The 20,233-nt window shown below is 46.0% G+C and overlaps 1 pseudogene; it reads left to right on the top strand.

The window, feature by feature from the left end:
- Positions 1-772: 772 nt before the first annotated feature.
- LOC120305475 lies at positions 773-16,592 on the top strand (annotated as a pseudogene).
- Positions 16,593-20,233: the final 3,641 nt, after the last annotated feature.

Raw genomic sequence — 20,233 nt, forward strand, 5'->3', positions numbered from 1 at the left:
ATTGGCTAGCATGCAGAGTTTGACTAGTAATGAATCCTTGCCAGACTTATGATTTTCCTTTCTTCTTTCAAACTGTTGCAGGAGATCAGAGAAGAATTAATCCTATCAATTTACTATTCTGCTCAGACAGAACAACTTGCTTCTATGTTCAATCTAAGGCAGATAGACAACTCAATAGAAATAATTATAAAACAGATAAATGTTTATTCAGAGGAATACTTGCTTTTACAATGTTGCTTCTGTATATTACATCTCTCTGTTCATTTCCACAGGTAAATTGATAATGGATTTTCCCCTCTTCTTCTGCATAGGCATCACATGTTGGCATAAGCCTAAGATCTCCAAGCCATGTGGCTAGGGGCCATGAGGCTGGATGAACAAAGGCATTCCCATGTGGCTGTGTCCAGGAAGTCTCCCAATGCCCTTTAAAAATTCCTCCAACTGACCCATCAACAAAACCAGCACTTAACCCAATAACTGCCAGATATTCTAACATACTAATACATGCTCTCTAGTTAGGGTTACATAGAGCTATACGAGGTTACATAGATCTATATGATCCAGAACAATGCAGGTTGTGTCTAAGGAGGGAACAGGTGGGGTAACATGTTAAATTGGCATTAAACCAACTTCCCTGATTGAGCATGAATGCACTGCTGCAAACATATATACCTTGATACTAGTATTTAAGCCAAGCTGTCTATGTTTCCAATGTTGATCACATACATCTTGCATGAGGAATGATAATACTTAATAATTCAATTAAGTGGCCATGAAAGTGACTGCTTCACTTTTCTGGCAAGGTGAAAAAGATAAAAGGTAACCTTAACCAATGTTGACAACACTGCTGGATTGCTTTCAATGATTGTTGAAATAGTCAGACTGGAAGATCTTGAGTGCCTGCCTTTGCTCATTTTGGGCAATAGTTCCGCACTGCTTCCTGAAAATGTTTCTTAGCCCACTTACTTCTTCCTGATGGAGAGGCCAATAAGGAAAAGGAACAGCAAAGTGGTGCTACAGAAGTTTTTCAGTGCTGCTGATCTGTCCCATCTCTTGCCAATGGTTGGTGGAAGCAACTGCTGTCAACATTTTGCCCTTGATTGGCACTGAATCCTCATAATTTGGAAGATCTCAACATGTATGCCAAGGGAATACTGATCTAATTGGTTCTTTTGTAATCAAGAAAGCTTTGAGTTGGTGTATCTAATATGCCACCACTGGCCATCATTTGAGTATATGTAGTGCAGGGCTTTTCAACCAGTGGTACATGTGCCACCTGTGGTACATTAGCATGTGGCAGGTGTTACACAGCCCTGCCCAGCCAAGTGTAGTGGGGGAGGGAACGAGCCAGCACAGCGCAGGACTTACTATGAGAGAGGCTTCTGGAGCTGCAGAGTGGCTGGGGCAAGGCAAAGACCCCAGGCTTACTTCCGGCTCACCCAGATGAGAAAGGAGGAGGGGGCAGAGACGGGAGAGGCTATAAAAGGAGGCAGTTTAGGTGGGAGAGAGAGAGAGAGAGAAAAAGAAACAGCCTTGGGAGCAGGTGGAGTCAGCTCTAGTTGCACCAAAGGGAAAGAAGGAGGAGGGTGGGGGGAAAGGAGAGGAGAGGAGATCAAGCAGGACGGCCATGAGCCGATCTACAACTTCTGTGGCAGCCATCTGTGCTGGCAGCAACAACAGGCAAGAAATGCAGTGGGGGAGGGGTTGCTCTCCACGAGGAATGAAGAAAGACAACAATGAAGAAAGGCAGCATTGCTGGAGGCGAGGCATGGAGGGAGGGAGATGGAGAGTGGAAGGATTCTTATGTGCTTTTGTGACTTTAATGTTCTGGGATTTGTGCAATGTGGGCTTTGTGTACTTAAGGAATGTTTGGCAATTTCTATTTGGCTGATGGCCGATGTCTTGTGTTAGCTTCTATTGCTCTGCTATTGTCAGCTGTAAGTTTTGCTGCAAGGGATTTTGAAGTATTTTTCTTCTGAATGGATTTTGCCTGTAGCATTCCTTTACTTATGAATGGAGCCATTTGGGGAGGCTGCCTTAGCCAGCAGCCAATACTTACTACATTTTTTTTCTTCCTTAAGTGCCAGTTGCCAGCTCCTTAACTTTCCTTTCTAGCCAGTAGCTAATTCTTAAAGGGGAATGCGCGTTTTTAAGCTAGTTTCCTCAGTGTCATGTTTTTTCTGTCTCTGGAGGCTTTTCCTTGTTTGATGAATATATGGAAAAGGGAAAATATGGGTAGGAGTTTAAATTCTTCCTTCAGAAGGAGATGGGCATGAGAAAGAGAGAGGCAGGCAGGGAGGGAAGGAAGTCCCGCCTTAGCACTTGGCCACCAGCAGCCCTGCCACTGACTTTGCTTGTCAAAAGGTTTCCAAAGGGGATCGCATGACCCTGGGATACTGTGACCATCATAAATATGAATCAGTTGGCAAGCATCCAAATATAAATCACATGACCCTGGGCATGCTGCAATGGCCATAAGTGTGAAAAATGGTCATAAGACATTTCAGTGCAATTGCAACTTTGAACAGATTTTTTTTTTTTTGTCACCAAGTTTTTGACACTTTGCTAGTGGTACTCGAATATTGCCATATCATAAAAGTGGTACAGTCAGTGAAAAGATTGAAAAGCCCTGATGTAGTGGACAATACTCAAGACAATCTCCCTGTCAGCAGAGACAAATGTGTCTCTCAGGCTGGATAACTCTAGCAGAGACATACTCGGACTTTCAAACTGGAAATCTTTTTTACACATGTTAGAGGGTCATCCAGACTGGGTGACCATGGTCTGGATGTTGGTGGGAGGGCCTTTAAAGATGTCCAAAACAAAGTAACACAGTTACTTTCCTTCATTATTAGAAACAAATGGGCTTTGCAAAACAGCTTCAGTGAGTGCTGCCTACAAAGTTTTATCAAAGCTTGGCTGAGTCTTACTAAACATATTATTATTTTTACATTGTAAAATTCAATAATAGATAGAGATGAAGTAGCTTGATTGTAATGATCAAAGAAACTGATGAGAGAGTTGTTAAGATTTATTGTTCACTCTTTTGGTGATTATACTACAATAGAGGAGCAGAAAAGTTTAGGTATCTGCTAAGATAAGTTAGGTATTTTCAACTATGTGTCTTATTGGTTCATGGATATTTCTGCTATTTTGGGTGGAATGAAGTTTCTTATATTTATTTTTCAGAAACAAAGAAAGACCATTCCTGCTCTTTGTTTCCTTCTTCCACATCCATACACCCTGCTTCACCACAAATATGTTTCATGGGAAAAGCCAGCATGGTTTATATGGAGATAATGTAGAAGAGATGGATTGGATGGTAGGTAAGCAACATTGTTTAATGTTTAAAGGCCCTCCTACCTATATCCACACCATAGCCACCTAGTGTGGATGACTTGCTGGCATTCCCCAATTCTGAAGGTTGAAATCCATTTATCTTAAAGTTCCAAGCTTGAAAAACACTGATTTATTCTGTATGGATCAAAAAGCTGGAAATTCTTTTCCCTCGTAGTTATCTAGAATATACAGCATACAGTAACTTCTTCACCATCCACCATCTTTTAGTTGAAGGAAATATTTCATTTGGCAACTGATTCCAGACCCTTGGAAATAAAAGCTTACCATTACCCATCAGTAGTTCCCATTGCTAGAGCTTAAACATGCTCTTTTTTCATCCACATCCAAATTTTCAATTGACAGATACAGTACAACAATGTCTCTTGTATAATCTTGAGATAATTTGGTGGCAGGAAAAAGGTAGAGTAATGGTCTTGTGAAGTTACAGTACATTTGTGCATCCTCTGTGTGAGTGTTTTTATGTGTATCACATTATAGTTACACTTACACGTTTTATAATTTTTATATATTACATATGTTAATTTTACATCCATATTTTCCTATATACATGTAATATTTTATTCTGACAGTACATTTCAACATCTGACAACATAGACTATAGTTATATAAAGGCAGTGTTTTCTTTCATTTTAAATGAAGTGTTGGGCTTATTCTCATTATTTAGGAAGAATTCTGGCTGCTGTTGACAGAGTCGGATTAAGGAATAACACTTTTATTTATTTTGCTTCTGATAATGGAGGATCTTTGAAATTTAGGGAAGGGAATATCCAGGTTGGTGGTTGGAATGGTAGACTTAAAGGTATGAAAGTTTTGCTTCTGTTATCCATGCACTTAGATCATTGTCATGCCTTGTATATGGGCTAACTTTGGAAAGTATGGAAATGTGAGTTTCCAAACGTATGGACAGGGGTTCTAGTAACCAATTATTATGGCAACAGTGTACTGTTTTTACTGGCATCCTGACCATTTTTAGCATGCTGATTTCACCTTTTAAGGATTTTCATATGTTGAGACTGGGCTATGTGTCAGAATCCAATTATATTTCATCTCTAGTTATCAATTATAAAAAACCCCATTTCTGCCTTCTGTGGATTCTGTCATACGATGAAGGGAAGGGGGTGAACAAAGGGGCTTTATGGCCCTCACTTCCCTCGGTACACTTCAAAGGAAATGGATGTGTGTATCGCCAAAAGAACTAACCATAAGAATGGGTCTATTACCTTTCATGTAGTTTTCTTTGAAGTCTCTATCCAGCCGGCGGTAAGGAAAAGTGGGTGGGAGTGTAATGCCTGAGACTGTCGCTGGAAGAGGGGGGTGATTGGGTGGCGCTACTGGGGAACCCCTTAAAACCTTGAATGGGAGACCTTGGACCCCAAATCCTGTCTAAAATGCCTGCAACCATTTTCTCTTAATAAAGGATGCCTGTTGGAAGAATTATTCCAAGAGTTCTGTCTTCTTAAGATGCAAGGTGGGGTGGGTCCTTGCACTATGTGAAAGATGACCTTCCCTAAAACATTATTGAAGAAGCCTTAGACAAGTTTCTTCCTGAAAATTCCACTATGCCCGGTGCAGCTGGTAGTGCTATTACTTCTCTGCTTAATGTCCCTTAGTGTCTTCTCCCCCCCCCCACCCACCAAACCTGGAAGTGACCTGAACATGGCTGGCTCAGGAATTCAGGGAGTTGAAGTCCACAGGTTGTCATAGTTGCCCACCTCTGATCTGTGGCATATGTTATAAGCAAAATACCTGCCTCAGCCAACTACGGCTTCTAGTATTTTTATTGAAGTATTTTTTAATATTTTCTAGTATTTTCATTGAAGTATTTTGCCAGGTGTGAGGGTAGCAGTTAACTGAATCCACAAATGCAGGTGTTGGCACTTCCTTGCAGCTTTGTGTGACTTGCCTTCACATTGCTGCACACTGATTTATTACTGCTGCCAATGTTTTAGAGCCGCTTCTGTGACTTGTGGACCATAACTGTTACACTCTTAGGAGCAACCATGGTTTGATCACTTTTGGTCACATAGCAGATCTTGTTTTATTTCCAGGTCTTTTAAGATCTTTAAAATCTAATTTTCCCAAGCCTTTAAAATATTTAGGTTCATTGGTGGAGATTTTTTTTTTTACTTATTTTTTTTGTTAATGATTTTATGTACTGTACAATACATGGAATATTTTCTTATTAAACTTATAACCTGCCATAATCCTAGTTGCCTCTCAGCAACCCACAGAGAAAAAAACATAGAAATGAAATGAAGAAAGAGTGATCTATCAAAATGGTGAATTGTTAATCAACGATCATAGCCTTCCCACTACTACATTTTATTTTTGTCTAAATAAAACAGGTGAATTGTGTCAAGCCCCACGGGGCTTGCCATTCACCGGTGGGGGGGGGTGACTTGGGACACAGCTTGCAGCTGCGGAACGCTGCCCTGACACCAGATGCTGCCCTGACTCCAGCTGGTCGTCGGCACCATCCCAGCCGCCGGAATAGTCCAGCAGGACACCAAGTATGGCCCTTTCCCCCCCTCCGTTCCCGCTTCGGTGGCCTACCGTTCCTGGGCTGGAGGGGCCTGGCTGCTGGTTGGGGTGGTGCAGCCCGCCACCTGCCAGCACAGCCGAGCGCCAGGGGCGGCTGGGTGCCGCTGGGCCCTGCTGGTGGTTGGAGGAGCCCACCGCCGCTGATGGAGCTGCCGAGTTGTGGGGGGGCAGCCATTAGCCGCCGAGCCTCAAAGGACGCTGCCATTGGTTGCCGGAAGCCGTGAGAGGCCATCAGAGCCTGTGGACGTCAACGGAGCAGCCAAGCGAGGAGGCCAGCCGCTGTTTGTTGCTGAGAGCCATGGGAGGCCTCCAGTGGCTGGAGGAAGGCTGTTGATGGCTGGCCAGGAATGTGGAGGCCTGAAAGAGGCTGGAAGCAGGAACAATGAGGAAGGACCTACCCTGGGCGGCCAGACAGAGGGACAGCAGGGCGGGGCTGAATCAGGGGAAAGACGTGACCGGACAGAAGGGACCTTTATGACTGTCGGGCAGATGGTGGTTAGCTGTTGGGGGTGGGGTTTTGGGGCGTGACGCAGTTATATGAAGCACTGGGAGCAATCCACTTCCAGTGCTGACTTTTTGTTTGCTAAGGAATAAACCTTACTTGCACCTCGTACCTGCGTTCCTTGATTCTGTTCTTCTGGACGACGACAGATGGGCGGGATAGTAAGTCAGCACTCCCAATGTTTGCTACTCCTTGCCTTTACCCTTGCTCTGAGGGAATGGCGGAGGGCAAACAGAAGGCTCCTCAGGAGATAGAGGAGGCAGCTCCCGCCGGAGCAACAAGCCTTATACCTGCCACAGAGGCCCAAAAGGCGCAGCCGGCGGTCAGGCCAAAGGTGATGCGGTCCATGGTCCCTTTGGGTGAGGCCCAGGAAGCCACAGCCCCAACAGTTATGGGGGAGTGGTGGCAGAGTCCTGATTTGGCTAACATGGATGCCGGACGGACACGCATACCAAGTGCCCGGCCTTCCCTCATGGAATGGAGGGAGAGGCACGTCACAGGGGACAAGGAGGAGGAGTGGAGTTACTCAACCACCCCTGGTCAGTATACAATGGACATGCTTCGTGACCGGTTTGGCGAGGCAGAGTACCAAGGAGCCTCTTTGTGGCAACGGGTGGACGGATCCTCAGGGCGCACTGAGTCATCCCGTTTCCGGCTGAGCAACCTGAGGCTTTGGCTACCATCACCCATGAGTGCTCCACTAGCCGGAGGCTCTGTGCCCGGTGCGACGGCTACACAGCCCCAACCAGCATGGCCAGGTGGGTCAGGGGGTGACGCTTGGGGAGCATCTCCGGGCAGAACACCAGGACCACATGGCCCCAGCCTTGAATCACAAAGCTTGCCAACCCCTGCTGATGTAGCCAGGGGTGTGGTTCCACCTGTGGCCCCTTGGGGTCCGGGAAATGTATGGGGTCCACCACCCATACCCATTTCATTTGATGGGAATCCTGACCAATTAGCCATGTTCCTGAGCCACGTGATCAGCCACCTAGACCGCTATGCCCGTCTGTACTCATCCCAATGGGCTATGGTGGTGGCAGTCACAGCAGGGCTGCAGGGGGAGGCAGCGGCATTGGCTGCCAACCTGTACAGCAACCATGCCTGGGAGTTGGGCGATGCGGGCCTGTTTCTGGAAGCTCTGCATGCTCGGTTTGAGGACACGTCATGTCTCCAGTGGGCTGAAGCAGAAGTTCTGTCGCTGAAGCAGCGAGGTCGGCCCTTGGCTGAGTATGTCCGGGACTTCCGGAGGTTGGCGAGGCAGCTGTGCTCTTCTTAGCCGGAACGGTTGTTGGTCCATCATTTCCAGGCAGGCCTCGACCAAGGGCTACGCCAGGCCTGCATCTACAGAGGTGTGCCAAACTGGCTTCGGGAATGGTTCAAAGCGGTGGTGGACCTGGATACAGGGCTCAGGGAATTCAATACAAGGGGAGGGGACACCGGTCGTTGCAATGGCCTCCGGGGAGGCCATGGGAGGGTGGATAGGGCCAGCCGGCTGACTTGCCAAGGCCCCCTGGCCCTCCTGGCAGGCTCTCCTTCCGCTGCTTCCAGTGTAACCAACCAGGCTGAATGTCCAGCCCCTAGTCCACGGAGCCCCAGGGTAACCAGAGGGACTACCCAATGCCGAAAAAAGGCCCAGAGAAGTCAAGAGCAGCAAAATAGCTGGCGACCCTGGCGTTCCAATGAGTGCCTCCGATGGACGACGACACCACAGCAGTGGCAAGGTATCGTCTGGCTGCTGATGACAATGAGGACAATGCAGTGGACGACTCGATGGTGACTGAGCCAATAAGCGCCTTTATTCTACCTATAACATTAACCAGTCCACAGACCAGGATGCGGAGGGAATGTTGAGCCTTTATAGACACCAGGTGTACTCAGTGTTTAATAAGCAGAGCAGTAGCAATAGAGAGTGGCATCAGGCTGCAATGGTTGGCCCACCCTATCCACTTTGAGCAAGTGGACAGGTCTCTGTTGGGGGGGCCAGTCACCCATGTCACGGAACCGGTCTGCCTGGACCTAGGGGTGCATTGGGAGGTCCTCTACTTTATTGTTGCTCCATCCATGACAGATGGGCCTGGCCTGGTTGCATAAGTGGGGCCCTGGGAGGGTGGTTACCATAGGTTACTCCTTGGGGTTGGACCTCAACCGCCTGGCCCGAGCCCCAAGAAGCAAGTCCTGGGGTGTGCGGCTGCAGTCCAGTTACAAGGAGAGGGGGGGAGGACCCTTTCCCAGCTGTGTATAGTGACCTGGCCGACGTGTTTAGCGAGAGGGAGTGTAACCAGTTACCACCCCACCATTTGATGGCTTATGCAATTCAGCTCATACCGGGGGCCAAACTACCGAAGCCCTGGATGTATGCCATGGCGCCCAAGAAACTCGAGGAATTACGGTGGTATATCGATCAGAATCTGGCAAGGGGGTTTATCCAACCAGCCCATTCCCGGATCACTGCCCCAGTCCTATTTAAGGAAAAAAAGGATGGATCACTTCGCTTGTGTGTAGATTTCTGGGGCCTCAATGCAGTCTGTGTTGAACACCTGTACTCCCTCCTGCTTATGAAGGATCTGCTGGCCCAGTTGGGCAAGGGACGGATGTTCACCAAACTAGATCTTCGGGAGGCGTACTACAGAGTATGAATACGGCATGGAGACGAGTGGAAGACAGCATTCAACTGTCCACTCGGCAGTTTCCAGTTCCAAGTAATACCTTTCAGTCTACAAGGAGCCTCAGCAGTGTTCATGCAATTGATCAATCAAGTGTTGCATGAGCACCTCTACCGCTGGGTCCTGGTTTATCTCAATGACATTCTCATTTACACCGCCACCCTAGAGGATCATGTCTGCCTAGTACAGCAGGTGTTACAGAAACTCCTCGGCACCAACCTGTACGTGAAACTATCAAAATGTGAATTCCACCAGGGCAATTTGGACTACTTGGGATACCGGATTTTAGGGGACAGTGTGGAAATGGATCCTCACAAGGTGAAGGAAGTGTTGGAATGGCAGGCCCCCAGGATGCATCGTCAGTTGCAAAGCTTCCTGGGGTTCACCAATTTCTACTGGCAGTTTATTCCCTCCTTTGCCACTGTGGCCCATCCCTTGACTGAGCTGTTACAGACGAAGCACCTGACCAGCAAACCATGGCCTGGCCAACCGTTGGGTTGGACCATGGTCTGCCAGAGGGTGTTCGAGGACCTAAAAGCCCTCTTTGCCAAAGAACCCGTGTTACTCCACACAAACCCCGATGCCCCCTTTGTGGTGCAAGCTGATGCCAGTGACGTGGCCATTGGAGCAGTGCTCCTCCAACGTAACGGCCAGGGGGCGTTACAGCCCTGTGCCTACAGGTCCCGCAAGTTCACCGTAACTGAAAGGGGGTGGGCTATTTGGGAAAAGGAGGTGTTCGCCGTATGATGGGCGCTTGCAACGTGGAGGCATCTACTGGAAGGAGCCACAGTGCCATTCAAGGTATGGACGGACCATAAGAATCTTGAAGTGTTGCAAACACCACGATGCCTGTCACCCAAACATGTCAGGTGGGCTCAGTACTTTGGATGTTTTCGCTTCACCCTAAAATATGTGCCAGGGAGCAGGAACTTTCTCGCAGACGCACTGTCACGCATGCTGCAATACCACAGTAAGAGGGAGGAGGTATTGCAGGCAATCATGTCCCCCTATAGTCAAGGGGTAGCATGAATACGGCATCGAGTGGCACGCTCCCGGAGCTACGGGCGGCCATGTTAGATGATGCATGGCTGCGTGACCATCCAGGACTGTTAACACAGAGGTAGGAGGTGGCCTGGAAAGGTGACAAACTATATGTTCCTGAAACCTTATACCGCACCGTTCTCCAGCAGTGCCACGACACCAAGCAGGCCAGATATTTCGAGTTTTTGAAGATATTGCACCTAGTGCGGCATCAATTCTGGTGGCCTTGGTTGAAACCGGACATGGAGGCGTACGTAAAAGACTGCCACGTCTGTGCCACTGCAAAACCCGATGGGATTGTTGCAGCAGGTGGTTGACCCAACCCGACCATGGGAGGAGATCGCCATGGACTTCATGGTTGAGTTGCCGGGAAGCCGTGGTTACAGCGTGATTTGGACAATCATCAATCTCTTCTCCAAACAAACCCACTTTGTTCCCTGCAAAGGATTGCCTTCAGCCTGACAACTGGCTAGGCTTTTTATTCAGCATGTCTACCGTCTCCATGGAGGGCCCTGAAGAGTCATTTCGGATCGGGGGGTGGAGTTTACAGCGCGCTTTTGGCGTGACCTGGTAGGGTCATCCCAGGGCCTCAGCTCCATGTACCATCCCAGCACCAACGGGGTGGCGGAATGCGTAAACACCATGGTGGAGCATTATCTCCACAGTTACGTCACGTACCAGCAAATGGACTGGGTGGATTTCTTACCGTTTGCTGAAGTGGCGTACAACAACACAGTGCACAGCAGCACAGGGTTTGTCCCGTTCCGGGTGGTGCATGGGGTGGAGTTTGTTCCCATCCCTGAGTGGTCTCAGGGAACGAACACACCACATACCCCCCAGACGTGGATGACACAGGTAGCAGGGTTGTGGGGAAAAGTGAAGGACACCCTGACACATGCCAAAGCAGCGGTAAAAGTGCAGGCTGACAAAAAGAGGGTTGACCACAGGCCCTTCCAGGTGGGTGACTGGGCGTACCTATCAACAAAATACCTCTGGCTGAAGGTGCCCTGCAAGAAGCTAGGCCCCAAATATATAGGCCCGTTCCAGATAATCCAGGTGGTCCAGCTGGTGACCATACGGTTATGGTTACCCCCATTTCTGGGGAAACTTCACCCTGTGTTTCATGGGAGTCTGCTAAAGCTAGTGCACGGGACCCCTCCCATCTCAAATGCACCGGGGCCAGTCATAGGGTCACAGTACAAAGTACAGGAAGTACTTGATTCCCGGACCCGCCATGGACATCTGCAATATCTTCTTCAGTGGAAAGGGTACCCCCTCTCAGAGGAATTGTGGGTTGGGGAGGAGGACGTGCATGCTCCCCAGCTGGTATGAGCGTTCCACCATAGATGTCCAGGAAAGCTGGGTAATGACAGCTGTAGTACCGTGTGTTCACCAGCATCCTTTTATCTTACAGAAGGAGCTGTGGTAGAGGGGACTGCATGTCAAGCCCCACAGGCTTGCCATTCACCAGTGGGGGGGTGACTCGGGACACAGCTTGTAGCTGCCAAATGCCGCCCTGACGCCAGACACTGCCCTGACTCCAGCTAGTTGTCGGCACTATCCCAGCCACTGGAATAGCCCCGCAGGACACCAGGTATGGCCCTTCCCCCTCCCATTCCTGCTTTGGCAGCCTACCATTCCTGGGCCGGAGGGGCCTGGCCAGTGGTCAGGGGCACGGCCCGCTGCCTCCCAGTGCAGCTGAGCGCCGGGGCGGCCAGATGCCGCTGGGCCCTGCCAGTGGTTGGAGGAGCCCACAGCCGCTGACGGAGCTGCCAAGTTGTGGGGGGGGCAGCCGTTAGCTGCCGAGCCTCAAAGGATGCCGCCATTGGTTGCCGGAAGCTATGAGAGGCCGTCGGAGCCTGCGGACATCAATGGAGCAGCCAAGTGAGGAGGCCAGCCACTGTTTGTTGCTGAGAGCTGCGAGAGGCCTCCGGTGGCCAGAGGAAGGCTGTTGACGGCCGGCCAGGGACACAGAGGCCTGAAAGAGGATGGAGGCAGGAACAATGAGGTGCCAGCAGAAGGACCTAACCTGGGTGGCCAGATAGAGGGCCAGCAGGGCTGGGCCAAATCGGGGGAAAGGTGTGACTGGACAGAAGGGACCTTTATGACTGTCAGGCAGATGGTGGTTAGCTGTTGGAGGTGGGGTTTGGGGGCGTGGCACAGTTATATGAAGCACTGGGAGCAATCCACTCCCAATGCTGACTTTTTGTTTGCTAAGGAATAAACCTTACTTGCACCTTACCTGCGTTCCCTGATTCTGTTCTTCTGGACGACGACGGACGAGCGTGATAAATTGTAGAATAAAATCAATCACTTGTAATTTTGACTTCATGCAACTAATATCTTTTTCCTACTGCTACTCCTGATGCAGGTGGAAAGGGAAGGGAGGTTGGGAAGGAGGAATCCAGGTGCCTGGAATAGTTAAATGGCCAGGAAAGTTCACTCCTAATACTGTTCTTGCAGAACACACAAGCCTGATGGATATTTACCCCACAGTGGCTCATTTGGCTGGGGTGTCAGTGCCACAAGATAGGTATGCAGCCGTATTGTTCTAAAACTGATTGAGAGGTATTCAATTTTAACTAAGACAACTATGCAAAGTTGCAATCTTTATTATTGTCATCAGCAATTAGGTTAGTATAATCTATATGTACTTAAATCTTTGTTTTTCCCTTAATGATACATCGTTTTCTTTATTTAACATTGTTCTCAGAGATGAGCAATTTGTGTAATATTATATTTTTGTTTTGATCTGAACTTGTTGTCAAGATATCACTGATCAAGACTGGAAATAATTCAACTAATGGACTTAAATTTTATTTCTTCTAAAAGGATAATTGATGGCAAGAACCAGATAGAATGACTGCTAGGAATTGTTCAGCATTCAGCTCATGAATTTATGTTTCATTACTATGGGACATATAAACCCTAGATCAAACATGTCAAACAAAAAGTCCACAGGCCAGATATGCGATGGGCCCCTATGGGCTTGGCCCCCACCATCGAAGCTCATCCTCCTAAGAGCACCCTAGGAGCTCAAAAGCCAGGCTGGACACCCACCACCCTGCGCAGCCCGCACTGCCATCCAGCACGAGAGGGTCAAGGAGGTTCCTCTGGTGGATCAGGCCCTGGCACCCGCCCTGGACCCAACCTCCTCTGCTGGAGACCCCTGGATCCCCCCAGCCATGCCCAGACCCCCAAGGTGCCCCAATGCAGCAATGTTGAGCTGGCCACCCCCACCCAGTTGGCTGCAACCACCCTGACCACATTCATATGGCCCCCTAAGGGCAAACACAATGCTGATGCGGCCCTCAGTGAAATCGAGTTGGACCCTCCTGCCGTAGATGAACTGCCTGGTGAATTTTGCAGGCAGTCCTGGTTCACACATTTCTTTAGTAACATGTCTTGGCATCTCTATAAATTAGGTATATCTAAAACAAAAGAGAATTTCACTGTTATAACAGCTCACGTATTCTAGGTGTGAGTATGCGTTCCCCCAACATTTTTAATCTATTTATTGTCCTCAATCACATTCATTATAAGCTTTATAATTTACATCAAGTTTTTGCACAAGTTCATAGTCCTCTTTTATGTAATTACAACAAATCCATGAGCACTATCCATGAAACTGGGAAAAATAATGAAAACTGTTATTAGGAAAAAAAGAACCTGATTCAAATAAATAAATGCTAATACTGGCATTAATGGTTTTTGCATTCCCTTTCTCTGCCCCTTATAGTCCTTGTAATTTTCAACAAACACATCTCTTAGACTTTGCCTTGAACCTTTTGGCAGCTATATCAGTCAGAGATAACCCTTTCACAGATTTGCTGTATTGTTCCTTTTTGCTAGGATAATTGATGGGAACCTTTACTGCAGGAAGAAGTTCAACACTCAGAGCATGCAGTGTCACATTTACATGCAGTGCATTGGTACCAGAAAGAGAATAAGTATACATTGTCTCCCTTGAATTTATGCTGTACTTTTCTGGTTAAATATCTTTTTGTGTCTCTGTGAATGTGTGTGTGAGACAGAAAGAAATGGAAAGTACAAACTCTACTTTCCTTTTCCTCAATTTAAGCACTTGCCACGCCATGTAACTTCTGTGCCACAATTTGACTTGGAATGCCAATATGATGTTATTTTGCATGCCCCTATATTGTACACCCCTATAGACACAACTAAACATCTTCTTTTTAAGAAAGTGCCATTTAGTACAGCTTGATTTTTTATTTAATATGCTTAGATTCATGCTTGCATACAGTAAATGTGGCTTGAGCTGTGAAGAGATGATCAGACAGCTCAGGTTTGTTCCTTGATATTGTTTCTCTTCCAAGGGTTGCCATTATTATCTTGGGAGTTTTTCATTCTACATAGTTACTTTGTGGTTCTGCGCAAAAAAAAAAAAAAAATCAGTAAGGTTTGACTTAGTTTCCTTTAAAAAAACTTTTTAAAGTTTTTTTTTAAATTGCTTGGCTATCATTTTTGTTGGAAGATGTGCTCTGCAAACAAACCACCAAATTCAGAATGCAAAATGGATTCCAGATGTATTTTTTTTTATTTAAAAGTTTTTTATTTATAATACAGTTAAAAACAAAGATGGACATAACGTGACATTCCAAAATAAATATTCCTAACAATTTGTTCCTGTTGATACATATAATTAATACATAATTCTTGATCTCTATATAAACATATTCTTCTACAATACAGTTATATATACAGTTATTGTCAGAATCCAATTATATTTCATCTTTAATTATCAAATATAGAAACTCCCAATTCTGCCTTCTCTGGATTCTGCCATAAGAGGGAGAGAAGGGGGAGAACAAAGGGGCTTTATGGCCCTCACTTCCTTCAGTATACTTCTAAGGAGCTGAATGCTGAATGTGTATTTATTGTAACCTCAAAGCGTTAGCACCAAAGAACCTTACCATAACAAAGAAGGTTATTTGCCTTTCATGTAGTTTATCTGAAGTCTCCATCCAGATGGAAGAAAGAAAAAAGGGGGTGGAATTGTGATACCTGAAACTATCACTGGAAGGGGGGTTGATTGGGTGGGACTACTGGGGAACCTTGAATGGGAGGGCTTGGACCCCAAGTCCTGTCTAGCATGCCTGCAACACTTCTTCTTAATAAAGGATTCCTGTTGGAAGAATTATTCCAAGAGTTCTGTCTTCTTAAGATGCAAAGTGGGGTGGGTCCTTACAGTTATATATAATTCTATCTTAACGCTAATTTAAAACCCGAGCAGTTCTCCTTGATTCACACCAATGATAAAATTTGTCCCAGATCTCAGAATAGTCTGATTCTGTCTTATTCTTCATTTCCATTGTGAGCCTATCCATTTCAGCATATGATAAAATTTTATATATAATCTCTTCTTCTATTGGAATTCCTTTATTCCTCCAGTTTTGAGCATACACCAATCTAGCAGCCATGAGAATGTGTAACAGGATTCCAGATGTATTTTTATGCCTCATATATAATTAGTTAATTTGTCTGTAAGACAGAAATCAGTTTTGTTATTATACCTTCCAAAAGCAGGGCAAAAGTATTTGTTTGCTATGAGCAGCTCTACATTACCTTTTTTCCCTTTTTGCAGTTCTACAACTTTTTATTCTTCTTCTTCAAAGCAACAAAATTGCTAAATATGTATATTGATTGACTTTGAAAATGATCCATCATCCTAGCTAATTATAAGATGTTTAACTCCATAGGCAAGTTTTTAACTGTAATTTTAATATATTTGACAATGCTGTTGGAATTCAAGACCATCCTTACCATAAGGCAGTAGCTGAATTCACATGAAATATTGTCCCATATTTAATTGAACTACAGTTTATTGAATCAACCCAATTTCCTGATGTCACACAGAAAATCATAGCCAAGATGGTTGAAAAATACATGGGACCCTCTGGGTAAAGAATGAAATAAAAATAACAGTCTAGCCTCAGAAATAGAAAGCCACTCTAAGCAGCAAATACTTGAGAGAAAAAGGAGGTAGGAAGTGCTTAGATAATGGAACTGGGGTATAGAATGGTATCTGTCATCTACTACCTGTCCTGCTTCTCTAAGCCTTGGGTTCAGTGAATGAATGCTGAATGGATGAATGAATGAATGAACGAATGAAATAAAATTCAACCCCAAACTTTCAACCCCAGGCGGCTGGAGCCTGTTATGGAATTAAAATGTGTCAATGTTTCAGTGATGAAGTAACCCATCATAACCCTCCTTTGCTTTTTGATCTTTCACATGATCTTTCAGAAACCAACCCCTTGTCCCCAGCTTCTGAACCACTGTTTAACATGGTCATAAGTCAAATGGCAACAGTAGTGGCCAAACATCATAATACTCTCACACCTGTCACCCAACAACTTAATGTATACAATATTGTTTGGAAGCCTTGGTTGCAGCCATGTTGTGGGGCATTCCCTTTTTGTTGGTGTAATGATGAAAGCAATAATGATACCATAATTACATAAATTTTAAGAGAATGATTGAAATAAAGTTATCTTAAATGTTTTCTTCATATAGTTGGTGAGGAATAGGATATAATATTCCTTTAATGAGTGAATTAGGGTGGTGAGTTACAAGCTTATTTTGTCTGCAAATTTCATAATTAAACAATGCAATAGTTAATTATATCAGATTAGTTGCCTATCCCTTTTTAAATGAGATAATTGTTTCTTCCCTTGAAATATACCAAACTATAACACTGTTTCTTAATTTTTCCTAAAGGGATCACCTCCTTAGCAATGTAGTTTTTACTTTCTAGACACATGCTTGTAGACAGCCAAACATTTTTAAGCAGTTTAAATTTTGAATCAACTGCAAGAAGAATGTCAGAATCCAATTATCAGGCTATCTGGGCAAATGAATTAACCCCACTCCCCTATCAGAGATGAAGCGTTGTGGTGCCCCGTGCAATCTGTAAATGTGCTGGATGAAAAGTTTTGCTAAGGCCTTTGCAGTGGGAATCTTTTGGCAAGGGATAAAGTGCACATGTTTGGAAAACAAGTCCGTGACTGTCCAGACCACAGTATTCCCATTGCTTTCTGGCAATTCCACTATAAAATCCATGGCTATTTCTCTCCAGGGGGCTGAGGGACTTGCCACTGTTGGCAATAGTCCTGGCGATTTCCCTTGCAACCTCTTTGCCGTGGCACATGTTGGACAACTGGCTATATAACTTTCTATGTCCTTTTTCATGGATGGCCACCAAAATTGCCGTTTAATTAAATGTAAAGTTTTTGCAAATCCAAAATGCCCTGCTGATTTTGTGTCATGGCAAAGCTGCATGAAAGTGACTCTTTGAGTTGTTGGTATATATAACTTTTCCTCTACCCAAGGCAACCCGTCTCTCATTGTGCACACATTTTTGTTTTTCTGGAACCATTCATCTGTTTCCAAACTTTTTCTGAATTCAATTCCAGTTTGGCTGTCCAGTTGTGATTTTAATTTGGCTTGGGTTCTTGTGGTTACTGGTGCTGCCAGTTGTGACTCTGCCATTATTGGTCTAGAGTCTGTGGTTCGTGCGCTGTTATATTGAGGCATGCGAGAAAGAAAGTTCTTTCTTCCTGGTAAATGTTTGAGCTTAAATTGGAACTGGTGAAAATGCTGGGGCCAGCGGGCTTGTTTGGGATTGAGTTTCCTGGACGTTTTCAGGGCTTCCAAATTTTTGTGATCAGTCCACACCTGGAAGGGGATTTTGTTGCCTTCCAGGAACTGTCGCCACGTGAGTAATGCCCAACGTATCCCATAAGCCTCCTTCTCCCATACGGGCCAGTGCTGTTCTGTTTCTGTGAGTTTCTTGGATGTATATGCACAGGGTTTCAATACTCCATCATCATTTTCTTGTAATAGAACAGCCCCCACTGCCACATCACTTGCATCTGCCTATATTACGAAGGGCTTGTCCATGTCTTAGTACTGGTTTGGCAGAAAAAAGTCTCTTTAGTCTCTCAAGTGCTGCTTGGCACTCCATTGTCCATGTTAGTGGCTGGCTAGGTTTTATTGAGGATGCTCCCTTCGTTTTTAGTAAGTTAGTGAGGGGCAAGGCTATCTGGGCAAATGAGGGGATGAATTGGCGGTAGTGAGGGGCAAGGCTATCTGGGCAAATGAGGGGATGAATTGGCGGTAAAAGTTTGCAAAGCCCAGGAAACTTTGTAGTTGCTTTCTTGTGCAGGGTGGTGCCCAATCTGCTTTGATCTTCTCTGGGTCCATTTCAATGCTCTGAGGGGATATGCGATAACCTAGGTAGTCTATCTTTTCCTGGTGGAACTCGCATTTTGAAAGTTTGGCATATAGGTGGGCGGCTCGCAGCTTCTTTAAAACCGCTCTGACAAGGTTGACCTGTTCCTCTTTTGTTTCGGTGAAGATAAGAATGTCGTCCAAGTAAACAAGGACCCCCTTAAACAGGTGTCCCTTAGAACGTCATTGATTAATTGCATAAAGACTGCAGGGCCCCCTTGTAATCCAAATGGCAAGACTTTGAATTGATAGCACCCCATGGGACAGTTAAATGCGGTCTTCCATTCGTCCCCTTCCTTAATTCTCACGCAATAGTAAGCTTCCCTTAGGTCAAGTTTAGAAAAAAATTTTCCCTTTCGATAGGTGTGACAGCATGTCTTTCATGAGGGGTAGAGGGTATAGGTTGCTTTCACTGATTGTATTCAGGGCCCTATAATCCACGCATAAACGTAAAGAGCCATCCTTCTTTTCTCTAAAAAGGACCGGGGCAGCCACTTTAGACTTGGCTGGCTCAATGAAACCTCTCTCTAGGTTTTTGTTAATGAATCTTTCCATTTCCTCCTTCTCCTTTGGGCTCATGGAGTATAATCTGGGCTTCGGGAGTTTTGCCCCAGGCTTGAATTCAATGGTACAGTCTGTGGGTCGGTGGGGGGGGAGCTCATTCGCCCTCTCCTCACTGAAAACTTCAGCAAGGTCTCTATATTCCTCTGGTATTTCTGTTAATCTTTTTTCCTCTCCTATGGATGCTTTTTCTATTCTTGATTCTGGTAGCCTCCCTTGGGGTTTTAAGTCCATAGGGTCCCCCTTCGGGAATTTGATTTCTGTCGTCCTCCAATTTACCCAGGGGTTCCATTTTTTTAACCATTCCATCCCTAGGATCATTGGGCATTCCATGCCTGGGGTCACCACAAACTTTATGTCCTCCTCATGTTTGCCCAGGGAGAGGTGTATTGGTAGAGTGGCTAGGGTAGCTGGCACCCCCCCCTGCTATGGATCCATCTAACTGGCCAAATGAGATTGGTTGTTCCAGTCTCCTCGATGGGATGCCCAGATTCCCCACTAGTGTTGGGCTAATGAGGCAGCGGGTGTAGCCAGAGTCTATTAAGGCTTTCACCTTCACAGCTTCGGACATGGGGGGAATTAATATAGTCACTGTCTTGAGGATGGGTGTGATGTGTCCACTTACCAGGGGTTCACTCTCCGAGCTGTCATCTGAGGCATCCACCAGCCCTATGTTGTAGGCTGGAGTTCTTTCCCCTTGGTGAGCAGAAGTGGGGGGTTCCGCAATTTCCATCATTCTCATGGCAGTTTCTTTTGGCTTAGCTGAAGACTTTCCGGATTTGTTGATTGGGGATCTGTCTGGGTTGTGCTGGGGGGCTTTGAAGCGGCATTCTACAGCTCAATGCCCTTCTCTTCCGCACTTGAAACACCCCATTTGCTTCTTGGCTGTAGCCGATGATTTCACAGGTTCGTGTGTCAGCTCAGACGGTGTCTCTTCAATATGTCGATCTCTGCTTCCTCTGCCAAGACATACCATTCCTCAAGTTGTAATGGGTCCCCTCGGGGCTGGCAAGTGTCATATAGATCATAATTTAGTCCGTCTTTGAAATGGCTAAGGAGGATTTCTTCTGGCCAATTCAGTTTGCTGGCAATGGCCCGGAATTCTTGTGTATATTCAGCCACCGGGCGTTTGCCTTGCCTCATTGTTTTTATCCTTTCCCTGGCTTTGTGATCAGCCAGGGGGGTCTTCAAATTGTCTTCTCAGAGAGGACATGAAACAGTTGAAGTTACTGAGTTCTGGGGCATTGGAGTCATACAAGTTCACCACCCAATCTGCAGCCGGTCCATCCAGGGCAGATTGCATGATTCGGAT

This window comes from Crotalus tigris, unplaced genomic scaffold (assembly GCF_016545835.1).
Source record: "Crotalus tigris isolate CLP2741 ecotype Arizona unplaced genomic scaffold, ASM1654583v1 scf7180000017674.1595824, whole genome shotgun sequence".
Lineage (NCBI taxonomy): Eukaryota > Metazoa > Chordata > Lepidosauria > Squamata > Viperidae > Crotalus > Crotalus tigris.